The sequence below is a fragment of the Hemicordylus capensis genome, chromosome 8 (assembly GCF_027244095.1).
Source record: "Hemicordylus capensis ecotype Gifberg chromosome 8, rHemCap1.1.pri, whole genome shotgun sequence".
Lineage (NCBI taxonomy): Eukaryota > Metazoa > Chordata > Lepidosauria > Squamata > Cordylidae > Hemicordylus > Hemicordylus capensis.
In genome coordinates, this window is record NC_069664.1 from 27,267,020 (window position 1) to 27,294,762 (window position 27,743).

General features: G+C 43.0%; 3 long non-coding RNA genes across 8 annotated transcripts in view; 2 read left to right on the forward strand and 1 right to left on the reverse strand.

Annotated features, from left to right (window-relative positions):
• The window catches only part of LOC128333715 (uncharacterized), a 112,005-nt gene that overhangs the window by 30,543 nt on the left and 53,719 nt on the right, over positions 1–27,743 (forward strand). The window lies entirely within an intron of this gene.
• On the forward strand, positions 660–20,368 carry LOC128333719 (uncharacterized). The gene is made up of 2 exons (XR_008311044.1): positions 660–2,047; positions 14,963–20,368. It is a non-coding gene; the product is annotated as an uncharacterized LOC128333719 (long non-coding RNA).
• On the reverse strand, positions 3,463–27,443 carry LOC128333721 (uncharacterized). 2 transcript variants are annotated; one of them, XR_008311048.1, is made up of 3 exons: positions 24,215–24,477; positions 20,836–20,888; positions 3,463–3,601 (listed from the first exon to the last, which is right to left on the reverse strand). It is a non-coding gene; the product is annotated as an uncharacterized LOC128333721 (long non-coding RNA). The 2 variants fall into 2 exon arrangements; XR_008311047.1 differs by lacking the exons at positions 3,463–3,601; positions 24,215–24,477 and adding exons at positions 11,787–12,092; positions 27,279–27,443.

The window sequence follows — 27,743 nt, forward strand, 5'->3', positions numbered from 1 at the left end:
GAGAGCCGTGCCTCTGGCGAAGGCAAAGAACCCGGGTGGTGATGATTCAGAAATAAAGCGTGCCAGCCATCTGTAGAATAGGTGGCCCTGGACTCGCCTGCCGGTCTGTCTGTCTGTACTGTAGCCAGACCCTGAAGAATCCGCGGGTCGTGGAAAGATGGGTGTGTGAGAGAGCCCGAGGAGAAACAGAAACGAAAGAAAGAGCCAGAGAGAGAAAGGAAGGAAGGAAGGAAGGGGGCAGTCTAATCTTGTATATTTCAGCTGGTCGCTGATTTGAGCCTCTTGCTTGCTGCCCTTCAACAGCCTCCCTTGCGAATATCTATCTATCTACCTACCTACCTATCTATCTACCTACCTATCTATCTATCTCCTCCTTTTATTATTCCCTCCCGCCCGCCACACACCTCTCTTCCTCTCTCTCGCCCCCCCCTTCAATCCCTTCCTGCTGCTATGTCTGCTGCCATTCCCTCCCCTTCTTTAGAAAAAGCAAAAGCAGTGCGGGGGGGGGGGGAGCTTGGGAAAGAAGGCAGGGAGAAAGAGGACTTGTAGCTTAACGACGCCGGTAACTGGCTGATCCAGGAAGAAAACTGGGGAGGCGCGGGGGAGGGGGAGTTGAGAGCTCGGGAGGGGGGAGGGGAGGGGTCTGGCGACCTGCGGAGGTGAGCGAAAGGATGGAACGCCAGGAATGGATTCTTCTCTCCCCCCCCGCCGCCGCCGCGAGCTCCCCTTCCTTTCCTTCCCTCCCTTCCTTCCTTCCCTGCTTTGTAGCGGGATTTGCAACATCGGTGGTTTGTGTTTAGAACGTTGACAGTGAAAGTGAGAGCTCGGGGGAGGCGGCGAGTGCGGAGGGCGCGAGAAAGATCCGTAGCAAAGTTGCCAGATCTTGGCAGTCGCTGCTAAACTCAAAGGGGTGGGAAGGTGCGGAAAGAAAAGGTTGGCGGAGATTTGCGCGGCGGGGCTGCCTGAGGGAGAGAAGGAGAGCAAAGCGAAATCTCCCCCCGCCCACCCCCGAACATATCCCGGGCTTTGGATTTTCTTCCTATCTATCTATCTGTCTATCTATTTTAGCCCCTCTCTTCTAACTGCGTAAAGAACGGAATGCTTCATATTTGCCCACCACACACACACCATTGGCCGGGGCGTGGGGGAGGGAATAGCAAAGGCCTGATGTCTTCCTAGGTATGGAGGAGGGAGAGGAAGTGTTGCAGGAAAGTAATGCAGAAATATGAGATCAAAGTGATTTCTTGGGGAGGGGAGGGGAGATGCAAGTCTGCTCTCCCCCTCCCCCCGCCCCGAAAATCAGTGCGGAATTGTCAAAAGCTATGTGAAAAGGGGTGGGGGGGAGACAGTCCTAGAGTTATTGCGGTCTTCATTTATATCAATTAGGTGTGTGGTTCTGTTATTGGGGCGGGCGGGAATAGGAGAAAGAGACAGACACCCCCCCCCATCACTAGCCTGTTGCCAGCCCTCTCTTTCAGAGCGCTGCAAGGTGGTTATTCTCTTCAGGTCTCTTCCTTCTGCGCCCCCCTGCCAAAATGTAGGCTAGCCGTGGGATGTGGGGGTTTCTGAAAGGGGCTGCACCAGCTCCCTCCTTCCCTCCCCCCTTCCTCTTTCCCCGTCCACAGACAAACCAGAGCTAGCGGTTGTTAAAACTGGCCTTGATTCTGAATCATTGAGGGCCACACTTTGTACTACTGATAGGTGGGGGAGATGTGGTGGGGGGAGGGGGCAAAGGAAAAGGGAGATTTTTTTGGTTAAGATACTGCTTTTTCTTTTGAGATTTTTTTTTTAAAAAACTAGTTCAGCTTCCCCCCCCCCCCAGCTCATACTCAGCTGCCTTTCTGCCTTTTCTTGGATCCAAAGTCTATAGGGCAGATTAAAGTCTGGGTTGATTCCTTTCCTAGACTCACTTCTTGTTCTAGGAAACCCCCAATCCACTTATTCCTTCCCACCACACACTCTCCCCCTCCCTTCCCCACCGTCCCCTTGCTTTAAAATTTTTTGCTCTGCTATTGTTGAAGAGTGGACACTTCGCCATCTCTGAAGGGTGAGTTTCAGACTATCTTCTTTTTAAACCTGAGTTTTTGACGCCTTTTAAATTTCCTCCAACGATGATTACTTCCATGGGGCAGATAGAAAATTGCTACGACATTATTGCATGCTTTCTACCAGGTGAATATTGTAATACTGTCTGCTTTAGAATGCTCTTGCTTAGATTATGATGAGCACTTATAAAATGGACTGGCTTGCAAATTGTAATTTGTACCAACTGTTAGAATGTTCCCCCCCCACCCACCCGCGCGCACACACACACACACCTCCACTTCACAGAAGCCCTGTCTTTCCTGTTAGGTGTTTTAGAATTTTCTAAGCTTCCTGAGTCAACTTTTCCCTGATTATTGTTTGATTCCCCCCCCCTTCCTTTTTTGTCTCCCTTTAGATTAATTTATTTAAGGTTTTGGTTGTGGGGAGGAATAATATTAATCTGTGTGGCATGTGAGAAACCCTGGACTTGCGCCCCTCTCTGTCCCTGAGACCCTAACTTGTGACGTTCAGTTTGTAAGTCCACGGGTTAGGCTCTTGGGAGCTGTGAGTTGTGCCACTGCATCTTTCTCAAGTCTATTGAGAATTAGTGAAACTTGGAAAGAAAACTTGTTTTGAGTCCAATTAGCTGTTGTCATGGTTCGGGTAATTTCCCTCCCCTGAACAAGGAGATTTGCAGCTTGGCTTGCCTAAAAATATATATTTCAATGTGACATATATTTGTACTCCTCTCTCCCAGAAAGACTGGGCTTACTTGTTCTTTGTAAATGTATGCCAAGGACGGCTGGAGGGTTTGCACTGTGCAGGATAATATAGGGATGAATATGAATTCAAAGATCCAGGTGTCGGTATGTTGCTACATATAGGAACCGAGAAGTTTGCATTTTATATAAATGGTAGAACTCTGTTTATCTGAACTCCCCATCTTTGGATTCATAGAGATGGCTTTTTTCTTTTAAATGCCCCACATGACAAGAATCCACATACTTTATGTCCCCCTGAGGCTGCTCTATGTATTAACACCCAAACATAATTCCTGCCTCTCTCCTGCAAGATGCTCTGGTATCAGGAGTTCTAATGTTTATATAGAAATAAATATCTGTGGTAAATTATCAACTTTTGCAGGATGATAAAGCTTTGCACCTCTTATGGGCCTGTTGGTAAAAGCAGCTACCTCTTCCTCTGCCCCTCCACCCCACCCCCGGCCTTTCTTGAGAGCAGCACACAGTACCCTGAGAGCGTAATAGAAACAGCTCAGTACCTTGGTGCTTGACCTCAGTCGATTTCAGCCGAAATCCCAGAATTCCACCTGCTTCTGAGTTTACAAGTGAACAATATATTTTTGGCAGATGCTTTGTGGAAAGAGATACAATATATGTGAAAATCAAGAAATGACATGTTTGGGTTTTTCTTGTTTGTTTATTTATTTTTTGGCTCTATATTCTGTTCAAAATAAACAAATATAACTTTGGGGAGCAAAGATCTCTTTTTTTCCTGCATGTGTCATGTTTCTTCCCTCCTCTCTTGTCTTTAGCATTCAAATCCATCTTGACTTTTTCTGTAAGAAAGCCAATCAGTGTGAAACTAACAAAATGTTTTTTCTTAAACAATGAAATGGCCCTTTTCTATGGCGCTGTCATATTTGTTATGGCTGTGGTTGTATTTCTTATTATTTCCTTTGCAAAACCATTTAGAATGAGGTTATGGTACTGTCTGATGGTCCTTTTAGTGTGCCTGAAGCAGAATGCGGTAAAAATAGTAACTGAAGATGAGATGGTTGAACTCTTGTCAGACTAAGGAAGCAATCTGATGCACAAGTCCCATTGAACTAAAGGAGGCTTACTTTTGAGTAAACATTCATAGGATTGGGCTGTAGAACTGCAGTTCCATGCATGGTTACTTGGAGGTCATCACTGAACTCCTTAGGACTTAGTTCTGAGTAAAGATGCAAAGATCAGACTGCATATTGCTCACCCCATATGAGTAGAAAATGTTAAATAACCAAAGTTATAATTTTGCTGCTTTTAGGTGTTCCGCAAAATTAAAGGCAAAATATTGCGTCCACTATATTGCACACAATATTATTACTTTACCATATGATGTAAGCAAAATGTCTGTTTAGTTGCTTCAGAATTCACAGACAAATTCACCTGGTGCCGGATTTTTGGCACTGCTTTTCTGCTGTTTAAATCCAACACTAGGTCTCTGGGGTCTTTTACTTCACACCTGGGAATAATGAGGAAAAGGTTGGTGTTGCTGTTTTCTTCTTTTTCTTTTATGGTTCGCAGTGACAAATTAAAGCAGGTTTGAACCATTCGTTTCCAAAGAGAAGGAAGGAGACTGTGGGTCTTTTTTGAGGTTTCGGCAAGAAATCGTTTAATTTCTTTGTGTGAAACATTTTAATGTTTCTTTGTGTGAAACATCTCAGGACAGGTATAATAATGGTTGAATGGAAGGGTTAAAAATAAAATTAAGCAAAGCAGATTTGCTATCTTTAATCAAAGCATGCTCCAGCCTTATATCCACAAATCAAATTGTGCAGAATAATATGGTCTAGCAACCTGATCATATGTAGGTGCTATAGAAATGATCTCTTTCCCCACCTCCATCCCTTAAGGGTAATGGCAGATTTGTCAATGCATTTGGATGACTGCTGGGTAATAGATTACATAGGGAAACAAGGTGTAAGGCAGCAAAGCATAAGAATGCAGAGTCTCTCTCCTCCTGTAGCACAGGCAGGTTCTTCCTCCCTCCCTCCTCTCAGAAGCACATCACTGAAATTCACTGAAATGAATAACATAATTGGGAGTTGGTTCAATCACTACCAGTCTAGACTAGCCCAGACACATCAATTAGAGGGGGCTGTCTTTTTTTTTTTTTTTAAAGGGAAAGCACACTTGAAACAAGCAGACCCTTATTGATACTGATCTCCCTCTTTTTCCAAAAGTGCAAAATCTTAGCTTGACAAACATGAGAGAGATAGATTTGGGAGCGGGGTTCATTAAGAAAGCAGGAACTCTGGGAGAAAAGAGATATAATAACTACGATATAATGCACTCCATTCTCTCCTTTCTCTCTCCCACACCACCATATATCTTTTACATTCCACTCTCCCAGCACACTCTTTTTGACATGCAGGGGAACATAAACTCAAGGGGGTTTCTCAACTAGCTTGGCATTTGTGTCATTTGAGAGGTAAAGGTGGTGCTGGAATTTAATTGCATTATAAATGTATCCAGTTGGAAGAATTTCTGGGTAATCAAACAGGAATCCATCTGAATAATCAGAAGCAGGTTTCCTTTTGCTCCTTCAACAAATCATTCTTCCTCTCCCCTACAGAATCCCCCCTCCTTCCCCTCTCTCCCAGAAATGTATTATGTTACAAAGTTCTGATAGCTCAACCTTATAAAATCAAGAATGAAGCTTGGGCAAGTCCATAATTTTACCAGTGTGTTTCTATTGGTGTGTGTGTGTGTGTGTGTTGCTTTGGATAGATGAGAAGAAAAGCACTTAATTTAAAAGAAACTGCAGGAAAGTACCTGGCCAACTTTGACTTTGTTTTCTTAAAAAATAATTCTAGATTCATTTCTGTGAGTATGAACCAGGATGACAAATCAGGAATAGACATCTTTGATAAGTTTGACTTGCAATATAACTGATCTCTCTTAATGAAAGGTAATAGAACAGGTCCCGCTACTAAACTGTTTAGAAATTAACATATTTTAAAATCTGGCACTATTATATTGTCAGGGTTTTTTCTTTTTGTTTTCTTTGCTCTTTGGTTTATTTTAAAAAACAAAAACAAAATCTAGCCAAATTCTTTTAGCAGGACATTTTGCCTGATGTTTTCCTTATAATCTGCAGGAGTTTTTATTTGCAAGCACTCTTTATAGTTCAGGAGTTCTAATTTCTCCATGTTAGAATGTCCAGGCCTATTCTTTCGAAGTTCTTTGTTCCATTCAAAATCAAGAGATTTTGAATGCAGGTGGTACAGCACTATGACGCTAAAATAGAGACTAGTTTTTCTACCTTTCCCTTTCTAATTCCTTCCAGGGCGCTTAAGAGTTTTTCTTGGGCCCGTTACCAATTAGATGGCTGACATACAATTAAAGAGCTGGTGCTGATGAGATGATTGATTCGTTCCTAATTGATTTCTAATTTTAAGCTCCTTCCACATTATAAATCCTTGTCAGAGAGAAAACAGCTTCTGTAGGGGGTCCATTTGGGTTTGTTTTTTAATCTCAGAGTCACATTTTTAAATTCTCTGCATTTGTTGATTTTAAATACATCGTTCGAATGCCATGCTTTGTCTCTTTTTAAAATAATGGCCATTTTCTGTTCTTTTAATGGCTAATGTATAGATGCGGTTGATCACATTTCATTAAACAGATAATCAAATACATATTTTTCCTCCTTAATAATGTTTTTATTAGAGTTGTCCTGAAATGGTGGTTGTTCCCATCTGTGTGGTCTAGATTTGAAGGTTCTGCTTTCATCTCACAAAGGCTACTGCATAGTTGTTGCATCCGAAAACTAAGATGAAATATGGAAAACAAGAAGCTGGACTTTTTGAAATATAGTCTCATACCTTTTGTAACCAGTGATGCCTACAAAGCTTAAAAGAGGAGCCCTCTGTTAACAGTTCAGTTTTTCTGACTGCATTGGCTTTGCCCCATGGCTCAGACAGGAAAAATCATCCTGGTCCTTTACTCTGGAGAACACACACACATTGTTTCAATAATCCAGGCAATAAATGCTAATTAGTAATGCTTAAGGACCCTACCAGTCAGAGTAATTATCATAATTTACCTCTTTCTCGTTAAATGCATTCCTTGCTAATCTACATTTTTAGGGAAGCAGTTGGACTGTTGCGTCTTCCTTACTTAAAGGTGTGTGTGTGTTTGTGTGTGTTCCCCCCCCACCGCCCCCCGTCACCTTATTTCACTTGCAAACCTCTAAATCCAGATCTCTAACTGCAGAGGTTTTCTTCCCGCACATATGATATTTGATTTTTCTTTCTTAAAAAAACCCACAGAGATAGTCTCTCATTTCCTTCTCTGCACTCCCCCCTCCAAAGGAAACACTTGCTGAGAAGAACAAAAGAAGACACTCACTGTAAAGGCATCATTAAGGATGAACAGTTGCAGCAGATAAAGTGTGTGATATGACAACATATTTCACTCTACAAAAGTCGAGATAATTAAATAATTCATTTGTATTCATAGCTAATTAGCACAAAGACCCACCCCCACTTCTTCAGAATCCATCAGGAAAAAAAAATAGACCTCATAAAATTCAATGTAATAAGCTGCATCGTGCAATGATAGCATCTTTTTTTGCCTCCGTTCATTTCCAGCTGATAAAAATCGGTTTGAGGTTACATGGATTTGTGTGCTTTATCAATTAGGCCTCCCATACGATGGCTCTTTTCCCTTCACAAAGTGATTAGCTATTTCCAAACGTATGTATATATTTATCCTATATATGTACTGTGGGCAGGAGTTCCCAATGTGAATTGATGATGATGAAAACAATATTGTACACGGATTAAGAAAATCAGGTCCATGATAGTTGATCTCTCTTTTTCTTGCTTTGTTACAAAAAGTATTCATTCTCAGGCATGGATTTGTTAATATGCTGATGATTCAAAAACTGAATAGCTTTGATTTATAGTTGTTGCACGTGCCCTGTTTGCTTCTGATCTTCTGATATGCTTCATTGGGAAACTACTTCTCCCCCTCACCACACCCCCACAACACCATTTTGGGATTTAAAAAAACATGTCTACCAGTTTCTAGGAACAATCTGGGAAACCACCAACCCCCTTTCTGCTTGCATCTTTAATTTGGAATCCAATTATAGTTACGGATTCCCACCTCATTGTAATGGATGGAATTCCGGAGAAACTCTGCCATTTGACATCCCTTAAAGTTGCTGATGTTCTTCCAGAGGAGTGAATGAGATCAGAGTGGGATCTGCAGTCATTGTGGGAGGAGGTTCTTTTTCTCCTTCAAGGGCATGGGTCTTTAAGCAGGCGCCACGGTCTACGCATCACAGACGGGAGCACAATAGGGGCAGTCTGTCTGTGGTTCCTCCTGCAAATGAGCAGACACCACAAAGATGCACCTGCAAAGCAGGGATGCTGATGCTGTTGTTGGAAGCCTCCTTTTCAACAGCTATTAACCATATCGCCTCAATTGTTTGGGATATATGCAGTGATACTGCAAGGCCCACAAAGCATATACGGCTGTATGAACAGATAACATGTATTACCTTTGCTGACTCATCTTTGCTAATATGTTGCTTATATTTCAAGGGAATCAAAAGTGACCCTAACCAAAATACAGCAATGTCAGGAATAGTACTTTTTGTATGACAATCTAGCATTTCTGGTATTTGTGGACATTCTATCTCAAGTAAATACTTGAGAAACTCCTCTCCTTGTTAATCCAAATTCACAGGACTCCCCAAGTCAATGAGCAGAGCTTTCTGATAGGTTGGGTTTCTGATTATCCAAACAATTTGGACATCCTGTTTGGCCTTTGGGATAAATTAGATTGCATTGTTTGAATGATCACTGACTCCCAATAATTTCTTGACTCTATCTCCAATTGTTGGAGCATAGATGATCTGTACTTCACAACAGCTTATGTTTTCCTTGCTTTGTGGCAGGAGTTTGAGGCACCTGCTAGGTTTCAAAATGCAATCAGATGCTGTACAGATGCTTTTCAGAGCAGAAAGTCACACTGATATATTAAGAAAATGGTTGAGGGCTACCAAACAAATGGAGGCGCTGTCAACTGATTTGTCCAGCTCATAGGTGATGGTGTGTGGTAGGGCTGAGAATTTACATACTGCTTGTGGAAGTCAACCTGAAAAATCATGCTTGTATCTCTATATTCCATATGAATTATTTTACGTACTCCTTTGTTTCTGTGAGCTAGTTGTTCACCAGTCACTCTTGCCTCTGCAACTATACACTCTCAGACATGGACTGTGTTTCTCTGAAAGCCCTGGGTAAATAAAGTATTTGGATGAATAGGTTGCCTACAATATTTGCACAGAATCCTGTTGACATGGGACTGGATCTACACAGGAAATGCAGATAGGAAAAGGTGATTCAGATAGCCAAGGCTTAGAGGCTATCTGAGAGGCTAGAAATGTCAAAGTGTAGTGATCCAGTGAGATTGACTGGCATCAACACAGACAGCATGACATGCAGCTAATAAAGACTGAGAATTATAATTAGCTGTTGAGTAAAGGACTTTAAATGTGGGAGTATGTATTAAATGTAGTTTACAAATATATATAGTGATAAATGACTGGGTCAGTTGCCAAAAGTTATACATATAGATATAGTGAAGAAGAGAAACGGGTCTTTCTCAATAAACAATGGTTGATGATGGTGGGGTGGAACTAGAAATATCTATCTATCTTATAGATTCAAGTGTTGATGCTTTGTTTTCGTGTTTTAAAAATAGTCATTGTAGTACTGAGATACCTGTTACTTTCGATAGCCTGATGCACTGGATGGCTTTTCCATAGTCCTTTGTTCTGCAGAATCGTCCATGGTGGCTTGTATTCTGCACAAAGAACTCCAGCATATGCAACCTACATCTTCCCCCACCCACTCTTCCACAAAATGAACAATTGGTGCATTCGATTTCAGTGGCCATGTTCTGTCTCTGCTTTTAGTGGGGTTGGGGGTGGGGCATTGGTGGAACTGCTATGCATTTGGGTGTTCCTGATCATGTACTGCAGCCAAGAGGTAGCTTCCAGAAGAAGATAAAGAAATATTTATTTTTGCAAGTCCAACAGAAGCAAAAAGCATATTTTACTAGAGTTCAATGTCTTGATAATGTTTTTTTAAGCAGGACTACTGACTGTAAACTCCAAACATTCAGGCAGCTAACCTGGATCAAATCGGGGACAATTGTCTTTGCTACCAGCCAAAAATGAAGATAACCAAAAACTAGCTAGCTAGAATGGATGATGACATTTTCATATTACATGCAGGGAAATGTGAAGTTTCTATCAGGGAACCCTATTTATGGGAAGAACCAGGAAGATTTCAGGACAGCTGAAAATTTGGAGATGCCAAGCTAGGTGAGATTAGTCCTGTGCCGAATTTTTATGGGTTTTGATTTCCGGTACAAAACTTGCTATTCCAGGGGTCGTGAAGGTCCTGTTTAAACAGACAAGGCTTTTTGCACCAAACAACACACAACACCATCGTCCTGCACTCTTAGCAAGCACTTTGTCAAGGGAGTGGGAGAGATGAGGATTGTGTTGTGCACTGCCTACTTTAAAGTGGAACTGCTATTTGAAAAGACTTGATCTTTTCTACACGTTCCCCTTCTTTTGGCCAAATGCTTGCAAAGAAAGAAGAAGGAATGAAAGTGCTCATTGCCTACTTTTCAAGTGATAGGGGCTACATTTAACATTTTCACCTTGTTTATATACGTCCCAAAATGGAGGGTCCCTTTTTGCAGAGGGTGAAAGGTTTCATGAAAGGGGGGGGGATTTCAGCTCAACATTAGCTGAATATGATGTACAGTGAATTGTTTGTCTATAAGGATTTAGACCAGTCAGAACCTTATTTTATTTTCATTTGAGACCAGAGTTCTCTGAAAGTATATGTGGGCTTGGTTTAGAAATGTCTGAATGTCTTGGTTTAGAAATGTCCCACTGCTGCCCTGAGAATTTCATTAGTTTTGTCGCTCTTTGGCTCTCCTTTCTAATTCCTCACATTTTTCTGAGGAGGAAACTCCAAATTTGCACTGAATTTCACTTTAAACAACATTTCAGTAGCTGTTGTGGCTCTTTTGTGTAAAATAACTTTTTAAAAAAAGAATGTAAATGAAAAATAAGAGGATTTGGGGAGCATTTCTGGAGACCTGGGGAATAAGAATGCTTTTCTACCCTTTTCCCTACTTTGCTCTGCTTTTTTAGCATTTTTTTAAAAGCTCAAGGAACCTAACCCCCCAATCCCCCATAGGGTTAAGTTCTCTTTATTCATGATTCCGTTATCTGCAGAAATTGGCGGGAACAGAACCCCCACAAATAACGAGGGCCACTTTACTCTCTTTATGCTAAAGCATTCAAGGTGGTGTACAATTTAAAATAATGGCATACAATCCAACAAGACAAAAGGGATGAGATGGAAGGAGGAAAACAAGTGAGTTCAGGTACCAGTTCTTAAATAATATTTCAGAAGGGCTGTATAATGACCAAGTGGAACAGATGCTGCAGAAGACAGCTCTCCAGGGATAGGGGGTGAGCGAAGGAGGAGTCAAATAGCAGACTGGTCCTTGCCAAGGCCACAGAGTCGGCCTCAGTGTGTCACCTCTTCCTCTGAGGCAGCAAGTTGAGATGGCTATTGGAGGAGGCAGTTCTGGGAGGGGAAGAGCCAAATGGCCAACAGTCACAGGCAAGCCAGGGTCGCAGGGATCACTGTGAGATCTATGCATGTGCAAAACTACAGTGCACTTGAGGGATTGCCCCATTATCCTGGCACTTTTTTTGGCTTCCCTTGAGATCCCTCAGATGTTTTGCCTGAAGACTCCAAACATCTTTTGAAAATGTCAGTTCCAGTAAAGGTTCTGGCTTGATTATCCTTGTGCAATAATCAAAGGAAGTAACCAACTAATGACCAAGGAATCTGACTCTAGAGCGTCCAGATTCAATGTAAATTTAGTGTTATTGTAATATTTATTTTCAAATACACATACTCTACCTGTATGGAGGGAAATAACTAAAGCTGTTCACGATGACAAGAAAACAGGCATTAAAAAGAAGCCATGCCAACAAGTCCTCATAGAAATACACCCAAATTAGCAGAAAATAATAATAATACAACAGAAGGAATTTGGAATGCAGCAATAAAATTAAACACTCACCCTAGACGCATTCTGAATGAACAAACAAAAATGGTTTTCAACACCACCACTTCAGAAGGTCAAGAGCAAGGAGGTCAGACATACCTCTCAAGGGAGTGAATTCCAGAGCCTGTGAGCAGTGGCCAAAAAGGCCCTGTCTTGCATACCCAACTTAAAAACAAAACAAAACACATTTATAACCCACTTTTCCTCCAAGGAGCTCAGAGTGGTTTACATGCTTATTTTTATCCTCACAACAACTCTGAAAGATACATGACTGGCCCAGAGTCACCCAGTGAGTTTCATGATTGAATGGGGATTTGAACTTGGGTCTTCCCAGTCCTAGTCCAACACTATGCTACACTGGCTCTGAACCTCTTAACCTCTGAAGCAGATAGGGCACAGAACATGGCCTCAGTGGATGTCCTAACAGAGCAGGCAGGCTCCCATGGGAGAAGTTGCCCTTTAGGCAAAATGGCAGTGGCAACTCTAATTGCATCCAACCAAATCTTCATTCCATTTGTAATATTATACTGGGCTCCTGCTGCCAGATCCATGGTGGTGTGTTTATGCCATTGTTTTATTCCATTAAAAAAATGAATCCATGATGAGAATGGCAAGATATAAATGTTTTACAACATTAAAATGTTTGCCCGGTTTAGAATGGCTTCTTAGGAAACTAACCAGCCTCAGCCAGATGTGTGCAAGGCCAATCCTGCTTAGAATCTGCAGGAGAGCGACTGCTCTTGCTTGTAGACCGTTTTCTGGGCCAGGAGCCTTATGGTAGTCATTTGAGCAAGGTGAAGTCTGGGTAGCATCAGCTGGCTGAAATGGATACCATGAGCTGGGTTTTATACAAGCAGCACCTGCAGATTTAAGAGTGGAGCTGAAACTAAAAGGGGGGGGGGGAGAAAACCCAGCTCAGCTTTACATATTTCTAGTTCCAAACCACCCCATTTGCACAACAAGACAAAATCTAACCTGCTAGCATCTTAATTCTACAAAAATTGGGATTTTGATGATGATTTTGTAGAACAATCCTTTAGGGGAAATTCTCCTCTGCAAGTCCTATGGAAACAAACGGAGCAGGAGAACTTCCTGATGAGTTTGCCCAGGGATGTTAGTTTGCTTTTCAGGTCTGGGTCTGGACACCTGCTTTGCAAGTTCTGTGTACCAGATTGTTGGACTATCCAGATGTCTTAAAATGGCATCAGCAGCTGGAAGCTCATGGGACAAATCTAGCCCTCTGTGAGCTGCTGCCTGGCACTTCTGGTTAGAAACCCAACCCAGAAGCCGGTTTGGAGATTGGTTTTTGTGGCAATTGGACTTGGTAACAGACCGTTGGAAGGGAACTGTGGCCATCTCCAGCCATGGCCCCATTCCCTCCTCAAGACTAGAGTCTTTAAAAAAATGAAAAAGGGAAGACTAAACAGCTCTTACGTTTCTGGTACGAATCTTTGGTTTCTCTTCTAAAAATTGCAACAGGGCCTGGTATACCATTTATGGTCTGTCGTATGGCATGTTTCAGTTTTACTGAGCGGGCTTTGGGGATTTTGTTGTGGCATTGTGTGCACAGTGCAGCCACACAGCCACCCACACCCATCCCAGGTTGCCAATATGGAGGCACCCCAGCTGTGGCTCAGGATGCATTAGCAGCTGAACCTGGATGGTGCCAAAGGGTTTTGAGACTGGGCAGCTGTGGTCAGGAGGCTGGTGGAAGGGCACAGGGCGGTAGTGCAGGCAGACCTAAAAGGGCGCTAGTGGACTCTCCAGACTGAGGGAACTGGGGCAGCAACCCACTGTTTGGAGCCCAACCGCCAAGGCTAGGGATGGAGAGCCAGGATCCCCATTCCCTTGTGACAGTAATGGGTGGTGTTACCAGAATCCTGGAGCTGCACGGAGAGCAAATGAATGAGGCTGAAGCAGCAACAAGATAATTGTATCCATCCAGCCTAGTTCCTGGTCATGAATCCCGATACTGGGACTGGACATTTCAGAATATTGGTCCTTTGCATATGGTTTAATTCTGTTTGTAGCTGGACCTGGGCATGACCTTGAAAGCAGTTCATCTGTCCTTACGTTATGATATATCATGTGGCATATTTTCTATGAACCCATTTTTAACAAATTAACCTGTCCTTGATATCTGAAACAACACTGATTAAAATAATCTCATCACGCTAGGTACACTTACTTGTATCACCACTAAGAATTTTACGAAGTACATGAGAGTTTAGCCTGGTGTTACTAACAAAGGAATGATGTTAAGGCATGGACTATGGAAAATGCTAGCTGCTTCGAGGTTTTATTCATGCTGCGCACCTGAAGGATAGGACTTGTTCCGTTCTTAGCCTCTTAGGATTCCTTTTGAGCACTCAATGAGAATTGTCATTTAAGTTCTAAGGGTCAATTTATACAATTGGTAGATTCAAGTGGTAAAGCTTTTCCTTCAGGTTGCTGGGTTGTTCGACATGTTTCATGCAAAATGCTCTTCCTTGCGGGTGGGATCTGCTTGCACTTTGAAAGCAAGGGAGAGAGAAAGGTCCAACCTAGCCTTCTTCCTAAACAGATGGATGGATGGATGGATGTCGGAGCTTTCAAGCATGCACCCTTTCCCTGAGCCTGAAGTGGTAAGTTCCAGAAAAAGCTTTACTAGTTGGTTCTGCTAATTATATGAACTGAGCCTAAATCTCTGCCAAGTGGTGTTGACTGACAGCAATGTGGGTCATGCAACTGTCCTCAGTTACTTCCTCCTCAGAAGATTTTGTGTGGCCTAGATTCTTCTGGTGCTGCTAGGCCCCTGCTTCATTGTATGTCTGGGACAAGAGTGAATTTGTTTTTGCTTTCCCTTAGCATAAGGAAAACTAAGGCTTTGGCTGATCTCTCAATATATCACAGCTTGCCTCAAACCTTAGCTGCTGTCAAGCACCCAAACTGTAGACTACACCTTGGTTCCTAGCTGATGTAGTTTGGTGTTCCACGCAAAGTACGTCAACAGTAACAACTGGAAGCTTCTCATTAACTTTCTTTTTTTTGCACAGATCTTCTGGTGTTGGATTGTACACTTTGCTCCTGGTCTCCAGTTCCCCCTGTTTGCCACCTGACCCCAGCTGTTGGCTCTGCCTGCCTTCTGCCCATCCTGCTGACCTGATCCTGTCTGCCTGGGATATCTGTTTTTGACTCTCTGCCTGCCTGTCCTGAGTGCCTGGTTCTAGCTCTGCCTTCTTGTCTGCCTGGCTGGAGCTTCAGTCCTATTCCTGCAAAATCTCTGCATGCTCATAGCTCAACATGTTTCTGCCATGTTTTTAAATGTTTTATATACATTTGGAGTTGACCCTGTCTGATGAGTTAGATCCTACCAGCTGTCTCTTGATGGTTTGTTGGTAACTCTAATCTTGAGTGTTTTGCTGAAATTGGAGATTGAAAGAAATTTTGGAGGGTCCTACTTGGTGAAACTTCCTTCTCTCTAGCAACACACGGAACCCTCTGGATGATCTGAATAATCTGGCCTATCCTTGGGCTGGCTAATTTATGTATGTATTTTATATCACACCCTTCCTCCATGCTGGAACCCAAGGTAGCATACATGGGGGGTTCCATGGCAGTCTTCCATCCAGGCACTGGCCAGATCCAGGTCCCAGACCTGCTTAGCTTCATCAAGGTTGCTGCTTTACATGCTTTTCATGCCTTCAGGCCCGTCTGCATTTTGCTACCTTTATTGTCCCAGTTCTGTGACTTAAGCTGAGACTCTTTTTTATGTTTTAAGATTCCTTTGATTTTTATGGGTATTTAATGAAAATGCTATAGAGAGGAGATTATCTCTGCTGAATCGGACCAAAAGTCTGTTTAATCCAGCTTCCAGGAAGCTCACAAGCAGAGCTTGAGACAACAGCCCTCTCATGAGGGTGCCTCCCAGCAACTTGCACTCAGTGGTGTATTGCCTCTAAGGCTGATGGTTCCATTCATGGCCAATAACTGCTGGTAGATGGATCAATACCTTCCAGTGAAGCCCAGTCTCAGAAGATGAGACTGAGTCAAATGCTTTATTTTATTTTTACATTTATATCCCTCTCTTCCTCCAAGGAACCCAGAGCAGTGTACATGGTTATGTTTATCCTCACAACAAGCCTCTGAGGTAGGTTAGGCTGAGAGATACATGACTGGCCCAGAGTCACCCCGTGCGTTTTATGGCTGAATGGGGATTTGAACTCAGGTCCCCCCAGTCCTCATCCAACACTCTAACCATTACACCATACAGCTCTCCAGGGCCTCAGATGTGGGTTCCAAAGATCATTTTAGTTGGAAACACCAGGGGAATTGAACCTGGTACTCTCTGCATGCAAAATGTTTGCTTCATCACTGAGTTGTGGCCCCCAAGCAGCAAACATGGGACATATGGACTGAGTCAGGCCATTGGTCCATCTAGCCCAGTAGTGTCTACTCTGACTGGCACCAGCTCTCCAGGGTTTCAGAACCTTTAACTGGAGATGCCCAGGATTGTACCTGGCACCATCTGCATTCAAAGCATGTGCTCTACCACTGAGCAATGGCCCCTTCCTAAGTTTCTTGGAGGCTCAGTTCAGTTGCTGTAAAAGCCTCAATGTGGAGTGACACTGTGGATGCAACCTCATGCCTTAGTGCTATCATGTCACTGCCATGTGTTGACATACATAAATGTAGTGGACCATTTTTCCTCACTTCATTCATGTGGGTCACATCTGAGAAGCTAATGGCTGTCCACAGTTCTGTGGTGAGTCAGAACTTCCATCATGTGGCTGCATCCACAGTAATGTTCCATGTGAAAGCTTTGCAAACTCAGGCCCAAATAACAACAGGACACACGTAGTTGGAAAAACTAGGGCCACATTATTTAATATTTGCAAAACCTGTAATGAGGAATATTAACTATAGTGCAGGTATTCCCTATGCGGGTCAATCTCATAGGAGGTCTGCCCACAGGAGGAGGGCGAAGGACCGGGCTTTGATTTGGCTCGGTATCCAGTCCGAACCTCTTCTCTACCATGAAGTCACCCCCGTCAAGGGGATGCATGCCAGCCCACCTCAACCCAGGTCACTAGGCACTGAGCGGTGTTCTCTGGCATGCATCCGAGTGGGAGCAGATCCAGCTTGAGAGTCACGAGATCACCAAGCCTTCCTCCATATTCCCACTCACCATAACGGCCCTCCAGCCCAACACCAATGTAAATTAACCTACCCCCTGACCTGCACTCATCCGCAAAGTGACCAATTAACCCCAGGGACTACCTTAACAAAATCAGTGAGTAGCAGGCAAAAAAAGGCCCCAACATTAGCCAATCAGGTGAGAGACCAAAAAAATTCCTACTTGGCCCCAATGGCGATGAGAATATCCCTCACTGAGTCCATGGGCAGGCAAGGGGGTGCCAGCTCATTGCAAATGAAAGACAGAGCAAAAGAGCCAACTGCTTACGCAGTTGTGTGTGACTGGTCCACCAGTGTCATGTGCTGGCGGACTAAAATGGCAGCCCACATGCCTGTCTCTCAGGCCGGGCCCACAATTCCACCACCACCACCACCACCCCGCTTATCCCATATCTCCGCTAACACAGTAAAAGGGTGGCGGGAGTGGCTTTTAGAGCAGCTGAAGAAATGGGCTCCAAGTCTTTTAAAGGAAGCATGGGATATAAATATATAAAATTTGAGAGGAAGCATCAGTTCATTTGTGGATCTGACTTCAGGCTTCTCATGTGAATGTGGGCTCAAGACCACAGAGGAAAAGAGCCGCCTGAGATCCTTGCTTCATCTGGTCTTGTGCTGTCTGCTCTGATTAACAGCACTTCCCCGAGGTATTGGGCATGAGGTCCTTTGCAGTCATGCCACCTGAAAAGTCAGGAATTGAATCTGGGACCTTCTCCAAGGATGCGGAGGAACGATCAGAGGAAGTTGGGAGAAACCGGACGTTCTCTTTTAAATTTCATTTTGGAGAAATTTTGGCTCCATCCCTACCTTCTAGTGGATGGAAGGATGGAGCCTCAGGATGGCCAACCTGAGGCTCCCCAGCTGTTGCTGGACTACAACTCCCATCACCCCCAGCTGCAATTTACTGCATCTAGGGATGATGGAAGTCGTAGCCCAACAAGAGCTGGGGAGCCTCAGTTTGGCCTGACTGGGCCTCCATAAACAGCCTGTGCTTTGCGACTGAGCTATGGCCCTTCCCCAAAGTACGGCTCACCTGCCACATGGTGGACTGAAGGGTGTGTGATATATGGCTTCCATTGCTCACCATCGAGGAATCTGTAGGAACTTCCTGCCATGTTTTGTGGCAGAATCATCTCCTTTGAATGCAGAGAACAATTCTCAGATTGTGCATGGCTGAACATATCACCTCAGCATCCTCAATGACGAGAGTTGCCACCAAAACCACAACACATTTCATGTTACTGTAGTATTAATTGCTGTGTAGCTTAACTCTCTTCATCCTTAAATCCTCCCCCATGCTGTTTTCTCTCTTTTCTTCCGCTGGCTCCCTCACCTTCCCTCCTCCCTCTTGCCTGTATGAGTTAATCTGTTGGCTACACTCTCAGCTTTTTCTTTCTCTCTCTCTCCCTTTTTTTCTCCCTTCCCTTTAGCTTCTGGTTTCATTTTCAGATGACAAAATTCAAGGCACAGCTCGGCTGTCTGGTTGCCACGGTAACCACAGCCCTATTATCGTACCTTGTCATTCATCAAGAAAGAATTGTGTTTGACAGAGAGAGACGAAAAATGCCTGCAGTCTGGTGTGTGTGTGTGTGTGTATTCTTTACAAAGATGAAAAACTGTTTTCTTCCAAATATGGTTTTTTTAAAAAACACAAAACTTTAATGCGCGTTTTATTGAATGTCTGATATTTCTAAGTTTGATCACCAATGCATTATGCATTCACCTTGAACATGTAGCATTTTGCATGCTTGTTTGCTTTACATATACTCCCTCTCTGCCCACTGCTACCATGAAATCTAGGATTCATATTATCCAAAGGAAATGGCATATGATCAACTATTTTTCTTCTTCATGTGGAATGCACCATGCGGCCACCTGTAATGCTGTCTGACTTTCTCCAATTATCTCTAGGGTATATAATGTAGATCTATAACTGAGCCACAGACCAGGACTTTCCCAGTCCAGATCTCACCTCTGCTGTGAAGTCACTAGGCGGTCTGTAAGCCTCACCCTTCCCATCTACAATATCAGAATCATAACAACTTATCTCACAGGGTAGTTATAAGGATTACATCAATATAATATAGATAATATAGATGAAGCACTTTGAGCACTCAAAAAACATTACACAAATGCTAAGTTGCCTTGAACAATCATTCCAGCACATACCTGCTGCTACCCAATACATGATCAAATTTGATTTCAAATTAAATTAATTCTGCCACATACGTCATGCCTCTGGAATAGACTGCCATGGACAAAGGAGCAGGATATGCATTTACGGAAGTGTGCTGCACAATAAATTGACAATATTTCAGCCCACTGCCAACACCCTTTCCTGAAGTTGGACCAGACCCAAATTCATTGTTCCCGACAGGCAGGAGGGACATAATTACTTATCACTTTGCATGTCCTTGTGTGCAGGAGCTTCAATTAATTCCCAAAGTATACAGCTCAACGAGTGTTTGCAGCTCATGTGAAGTTCCCTTTTTCAGCCTTACAGTGATCTAGAATCTATATCAGTTTCGGTAGACCTAAGGATATGCTACTTGCTTTGTGGTTTGACGATAGATTGCTTGATAGATAGGGGAATGTATATCTCCCTTTCTCCCCAAAGGTCTCAAAGCAGCTCACAAATTTATCACAAAAAAACTTTCAGCTATGGAAAACATGAACCAAAGCAATGCAGCAGCAAAAACAACAACACTTTTTGAAAAAGCCACAGCCAATAGATTGGGGTGGGGTGAGGGTGGAGATAAAACAACCAAAAGACTGATCAGTAACATCAAATGTTTTCATGACACAGAATCAGTGATATAGTTGCAAATTCAGAAGTGTAGGTGCTCTTCATGACGGCCCCCATGGCAATCCCCATCCTAACAGCCAGAGAAGCCGAGAAGTATTGGCTCTCCGGCCCAGCGCATCCCTCCTCCATGACACCCCTGCACAGAATCACACAATCTGAACTTGAACCCAATAACTAGTTCAGAGAGAATTATTCAGTGAACCAGAGCTGAACCTGAATCTAAAATATCTGTGTTGCCTTGAACAGAATTGAAACCTCTACACACAAAAAGTGGTAAGCAGTTGAAAGCCGGTTCAGTAATTAGGAACTCAGCTCTCCCATTGTATGGTGATTAATGTTTGTAATCATTCAATTTCCATAGTATGATCTGTTTTTCCAGGGTTTTATCCTGTTTTGTGTATTTTTCTTTGTTTAAACCCACCCTTTAAAATATTCAAAAGCAGTTTATAAATAGTTTTCTCAAGTTAAAGAGTTGTCATTGAGGTTACACTGCAAACACAAGAGTTTGATATTATTCTGCATGGATTGTATCGAAACTGGTTCAAAATGCTTGAACCAGCTACCCATTTTTATAGTTAGTGGCCAATATCCACAGCAACAAAGCACTTGTGGAGCAATCAAACTTGTGCTAGCGCAAGTAGCTAGTTAGGCTGAGCTTAAAAAAAATCAGGATTTGCAGGACTGTGCTATTACGTTTGCTGTAGCACTCTTGTGCAAATGTCCCTATTAAAACAAATGAGGGGCGCTGCAGTTGTGCAAGCATCCTTGCAGTAATGTGACACTAGTCCAGAGTGCAAGCTCCAGACTTAGCACAACACTTTTGCACTAGTGCAGTGTCCTTTCACAAGCTGGAAGTTGACCACTGTCCTAAACACAATGGAACCAGGAAGTTTAAAAATGCTAACAAATGTTAATGGGAACTGAACTTACGTTTTTAATGGTTTGCCTCCCGGCCGTAGGAACAGCACAGAGTCTACCTGGTGCTGAAAAAATAACAACAAAGGTGTCAGATGTACATGTCTCAGGAGGGTGTCCCATTGTATGGGTGCCACCACTGAGAAGATCCTCCCTAAGAAGATTCTCCCCCACCTTCTGATGCCCTGCTCCTAAGCCATTTATTCATTAATTATTTATCATATTTCTGTACCGCCTGATATAGAAATCACCAGGCAGTGTACAGTTAAAACATAATATAAAAACAACATAAAACACTTAAAATTCATAAAACAGATAAAAAATCTCAATAAATAAAACTATATTAAAATTTAAATTCCAATTAAAAGCCTGGGAAAACAGGTCTTCAGGGTCATCCTAAAATCAAACAGAGAAGGAGATACTCTTATTTCAGCAGGCAGCACATTCCACAGCCCCAGGGCAGCCACGGAGAAGGCCAGGTCCTATCATCAAACAAGTCGGAGGCAACCGTAACCAGACCTATCCAGATGATCTTAATAGGTGACAAGTTTCACGACAGAGAAGGCGTTCTCTTAAGTACCCCGGACCCAAACCACTGAGGGCTTTATAGGTAATAACCAGCACTTTGTATTTTGTTTGGAAACATTTCGGTAGCCAATGCAGTTCTATCAAAATTGGTGATGTGTGGTCCCTTCAGATAAACTCAGAGACCAGTCTGGCTGCTGCATTCTGTACCAGTTCTTGTTTCCGAACTACATACGAAGGCAGCCCCACGTAGAGTGCATTAGAGTAGTCAAGCCTAGAGGTTACCAGCATATGTTTTAAAGTTATTTGTCTCCAGAAATGGATGTATCTGGTATAAGCTGAAGCTGATAAACAGCACTCCTGGACACTGCCTCAACCTGAGAAACCAGTGAGAGTATGGGATCCAAAAGCACTCCCAGACTGTGTACCTGATCTTTTAGGGGAAGTGTAACCCCATCCAGAACAGGCAGATCTAAACCATCTCTCAGGTCCCAACCTCCTACAGACAGTACTTCCATCTTATTTGGATTCAACTTCCTCTTGTTATCCCTCATCCAGACCAATATCACCTCCAGGCAGGCATTCAGGGGAGTCATGCCACTTCCTGATGAAGCTGGTATCGAGAAATAGATCTGGGTGTCATCGGCATATTGATAACATCCAAGACCAAACCTCCTGGTGATCTCTCCCAGCCAGTTTCATGTAGATGTTAAAAAACATTGAAGACAGTATGGAGCCTTGTGGGACTCCACACTTTGCACAGTAACAGTCTCCAAGCGACATCATCTGGAATCTGCCAGAGAGGTAGGAATGGAGCCACTGTAGAACAGTGCCACCCAATCCCACCTCCTTCAAGCAACCCAGCAGGATACCATGGCTGATGGTATCAAAAGCCACCGAGCGATCCAAAAGGATCAGCAGAGTCACACTCCCTCTGTTGATAGCCAATTGGAGATCATCCATCAGGCTGACCAAGGCAGTCTCAACCCCATAACCCAACCAAGGAAGATTAGAAGCAGGTCTGTAATTAGCCAGCTCTGAGGGATCCAATGTAGGTTCCTTCAAATAAGGGCTAATAATAGCCTCCTTAAGACAAGGAGGCATCCTGCCTTCCCTCAGAGGGCATTTAGGGCTTGAAAGGTTAAAACCAACAACTTGAAATAAGCCGGGGAACAAATTTAAATGGGATTATTTTAAATTAAGTAGCATCTAGCCCGGGGTTGGCCAGCCTGCGTCTCCAGTTGTAGGACTACAATTCTCATCTTCCCCAGCCACAATGTATTGCAGCTGGGGAGGATGGAGAGCCTTAGATTGTTCACTCCTGTGATGATGTAGCTAGATGATTCATTTAAATTTTCATCCCCTCGGGTAGATGATTTAGGTAGCATCATCATCATAAATTTACTTTACTAGCATGAGCAGGGAGGGGAGAGTCCTTGCCCTGAGTAGCTTACAATCTCTATCCATGATGTTTATATGGCCAAAGGATACCGAATATTAATTACAGTTTGTGCAATATGTGGAAGGATCCTGAGCTACATAATTTCACCCTGTTGGCCTACAACACAGGCTGTGTTCATAATAACTTCTTATTAAGAACTATGTGTGTTCAGTGCAAATTTCAGATTTTTTAAATTTATTTTTGGAGCATAAAGTTAAACTTCCAAAACTGATTTCAGCCCATATAAATTATGCCTCTTCGCCTAGTCATGGGGAGGAGTAAGGAGCCTTGCACCTTCCCACTCAAGTTTTTATCCACTGGAATTTGGTACTATTCCTAAGGACCAGCATCTTGTAGTCAGAATCTCTGTCAGTGTGTCTGGGAGATAACCAGCAACCACTTTTTTCTGTACATTTCTAGTTTTTAATAAACTTAGCCTCTGTTTTCCAGAGAAACTTGTCTTGACTCCATTGCTCCTTCTGGTACCCTAACACTAAAACTGTCTTTACCTGCAACCAGCTTTCCAGCTACTGTATACAACATGGTTGTATGCACATTTGCACCCCATTTGAGATAAGTTCCCCACTTAGCAAAAGCATAGTCATGAAGCATGGTAACAATCATGCATCAGAGCAAACATGGTAACACCACCCTGGAGCCATGGAAATCTTCCATGTGCAGAAGCATTTCCCAGTCAAATTAGGCCCTGCATTAATGGGAGGCTCAGGCAATAACATATGGATCTCCCTTCCTTGATGGGGCAAGAAAATGAGGTCATTCACACAATCGAAAACTGTGTTCTACCCAGGTTTGGGAACTGTGTGTACTCCCAATTTTTGATTGGGTGGAAGCAAGGTTAGAGGAAAACCTGGGTAGAAGTGATTGTGTGGAAGCAAGGTAGGAGAAAAAGCTACCCAGGTTTTCCTTTAACCTTGCTTCCACACAATCACTTCTACCCAGGTTTTCCTCTAACCTTGCTTCCACCCAATCAAAAATTGGGAGTACACACAGTTCCCAAACCTGGGTAGAACACAGTTTTCGATTGTGTGAATGACCTCAATGACTTGCAGCCCAATCCTGCTAGAAAGGCTCAGAATAAAATGCCCTACACAATCAATTGCTTATTTTCCTTTCCTTTGTTTTCACTCTGCTTTACTGTTTAACTTTAAATTGTAAGCCCCTTGGGGCAGGGACTGGTGTCTTTTTGTTCATGCTGCCTTGCACAGTGCCATGTACTGTGATGGCACTCTGTACGTTAGCAATGACCATTAGCAACTTGCCTGCAATCTTTTTTGTGTGCCTGGCAACTAGTCAGAGAGAAGAGGGGATGCAGTTCAACAATCCATTAACATGCTCATTCCTAGAGTCGTTCCAAGTTTAATATTCCTGCAATAGCAGGGTTAATTTCCTGTTTAACTCCAGACCTACCATTTGATTCCTTCTTCGCCCAGTCCTTAAAACTCCCCCGGGCTAGTGGTTTCAGTGGACAAAGAACGGAGCAGGCAGAAACAATTAAACTAGCAGATACACTGGAAACCAATACTGTTTGCCCTTCCTCAGGAATTGCAGCACACAGGAATGGAGTCTGTCATCTACTTGATCTACCAGCAGCCCTGCTTTACCCTCGCAATTCTTCAGCCTCCTGCGGGCTGCAGGAATGCTGTCCTCCCCAGGACCTCATAAACACACACATGGACTGAAAATATTTTATTGTGTATTAATATTACACGACGATCCTCTCCAGGAGAAAGGAAACTCCGCCCATCTCTTTCTCCTCCTCCCCTGTCCAATTCAGATCTGGACTGCAAAATGGCTGCTTAATTCCCACCCACCCCCTGCCCGACTTTTCTCAGCCTCTACATCTGTCTAGAATAAAATTGGAATTTTGAGGGCATTCTACAACCCAGCAGAGTTTAATTGTGTATGGGCTGGCGGCGGGGGAGGCGAAGGGGAAATTATGTGGTCTCTATGCACTCTGCAAGTTTCGCACCCTGGAAAATACCAAAGTGAGTCTTGCAAGCATGATCATCGTCAGTTAGAAAAGCAATCGGATTTCTGTTTGGTGTCATTGTCTGTCTGAAGCTCCGTGCCATTAGACAGAATGGCAGCCAGCATGCTGGTTATAAAAGCACTTTCATGAGGGGATGGGTTTATTGAACATTGCAGAAATATTTAACTCCCTCACAGCTTGATGCACATAGCCCTGTGACAGAGAAGTATTTGAATCTTAGCCTGTTTCATCAGATGGATTTTAAACTGGGGCTACAGTGCCATAAATCACACAATGTTGGCTTAAGTCAGTTATGGGTCATGCTGAAGCTATCCTACATCAGTTATGACTTTATAAAAAGTTATTCATCCAAGTATTTCTGTTTCCTTTGGCCTAAGAATCTCACTGAAAAAATGATTTTTTTGCTTTAAAAAGACCCTTTCTATCATGTCTCTAAGCTTAATTATCGGTGCTAAAAGATTATATATATCATAAGATATCTGAGAAAATGAGACAAATATGCAACACTTGATTTATCTTCACATGATTACATATAATGAACGTGTAAACTGATTCAGTTAAAAACCTTTCTGTTTTACGTGGGGATATGAAAGTTCTGTTTGTGATACCTGTGGTGGTCTACTCTTACATTCCAGTTTTCACTTGATGATGCAGTCCTCAAGTGTTGAATCTACATATGTCAACCAGTCTTAAGACCTGAATCTTTTGTTTTTAAGATTTAAGATCCAAGAGTGGTCTTTTTGAAATCAAAACACAGCACTTTGCTAAGCGCTCTTTGCTAAATCAGCACAGGTCCTTCAGAAGCTGTTTGGCAAAGAATTTGCAAAGTGCAAAAGACCTGAACTGAATTGCAAAGTGTTGTATTTTTATCCAACATTGCAGGGCTCTTGGCCTTCATTGCCAATACCAAGAGCATTGTTTAGGAAACTTGTTAATGAATGTGAACCTGACCAGAACAAAGAGAACACAATCCAAAACTGGGAGTAACAGCTTCAACATCTGAAGATCAGGCACGCCTGAATCGTACTATAAGCAACTCTCCGTTTGCAAAAGGGTCCCGCACACAGAATATCCCATTCACTAAAAGCCTCACTGCAGTTTTAGTTCCATGTAGATTCCAGGCAAGTTAAGCTTCCGTCAGCCTCCAGGGAACTGACTTCTGAGGTGAGGATAGTGGGTGAATGGGAAGTTGTGTGGTGTGGGAGCCAGATGCCATTTTTATTGAATCCAGCCTGGAGTACTTTTGCACTTTAAAACACCTCTTATAAACCCAGACTTGTTTCATGCCTGCGTGTTGGCTTGCCCTCTAATGCATGTAGACCACTTTGGTGCTGGCTCATTTTTGTCCTTTCCCTGCTTCCCCCTGCTGAAGTGAAAATGTGAAGACAGCTGCTAGTAAATGTAAAACACTACATATAAAAACTGAAAACATATGAAGGACATGAATGCTGCCTAGACATTGGATGTTTTTTAAAAAATCTATAAATATAGTAATATATATACATATACACAATGATATTGAGAGAGAGAGAGAGAGCGCAATATCAAATTGAGAGCAATAGCAAATCATCCCTATTATGCAATCATTTCTCCTTCATTTTTTTGCAAAATTAATGGAAAATGAATGAATGTATATTTTAGTAATTCAAATGACAAAATACTTGTAGCAACTCAGTGGCTAAGTCTTGTTGAAGTCAACTGAACAAGTTCGTCACACTGAACGCAAGCCCTACAGCTTTTGATGGGAAAGACCTAACTCTCACAGAGATGGTGAATCAGTGCCTGGGCTGCAACACTTCAGACTATAGGTGAAGGCTCAGATGATGGAATACTCCTTCTTAAAAAAATTCCCTGCATAATGCAAGCTAGCATGCCAGTGACAATACTAGGCTATAATACTCCTCCCTCCCATGCTTGTTTTCTATGTGCAGGGAAAGGCATGCTCCTCCTTCCGTATGAAAGTATTCAGTCACATGAGTCCCCACCTGCAGTCTGAATTGGTACAGCCCAGATGCATGTTCACCATCTCCATGAGAACTAAGCATTAGTCATGACTAACCTTTGCAGGATTGGCACACTGGCCTTTACATACCACTATGTAATGGTATGTGAAATCTAGCTCCTTTAAATTTCTGGCGGTATCCCAGATTTAAATTCTGCAGAGAAAGAAATGCTCAGGAGTCTTGAGACAAACTAACCCGGATATTTTAAGTAGGCAGCATTATAAGCAGAGGTTCTTCAAGGAATCTCTAGTTGATTGTGATAATCATCAGCCTAAGATGTGAAAAATATAAGGATCTTGAGAACTCCTTCAGGTGTACCCAAGACTTTTGGTATGTCTGGTGAGCTATTTTGACATCCTTTCTTTTGGATGGCAGACTCCCACCCCATATCCCAAAGTGCTTATGGAACTCCCCTGTGCTTCAGATGAGGCTTGCCCTGTGGGGTAGGGCCTGATGACCAAAAAACACAAGTACATACCTTATTTGGGTATGTGGAAGTAACTGTGCGATTCTTTGGTTCCATGGCAATGTCTTTGTGGTTCTTCACTATCACAGCATTCAACCTTTTCCAGTCTTGTCTGGGTGTTATCTTCCAAGAGAGATCCTACCTGCTCCCCAAGAGAAGGTGTCTTCAGAATAAGCAGGCTTCTGTGGTTGAGATACAAGAAAGAGTAAGAGTTGGCTGGGTTGCTTTTTGAAACGTAACGTTGTTTACCTGTGCATTTCAAGCAGCCTGATCCTATGCATGTTTTCTTGGAAGTCCCAGAAAGGTCAACAAGATTTACCTGGTGAGGTTGAAATCTTGTTCATACTTGTGGCATGATCCAGTCAAATGTTAATGACTTCTACAGTGCTTCTGTCACTCACTCAGGGAGCAGTTTTCCAAACCATTGCTGGGAAAGGTACATGACTATTGCAACCCCCTCAGTGGGAGTACCATCTA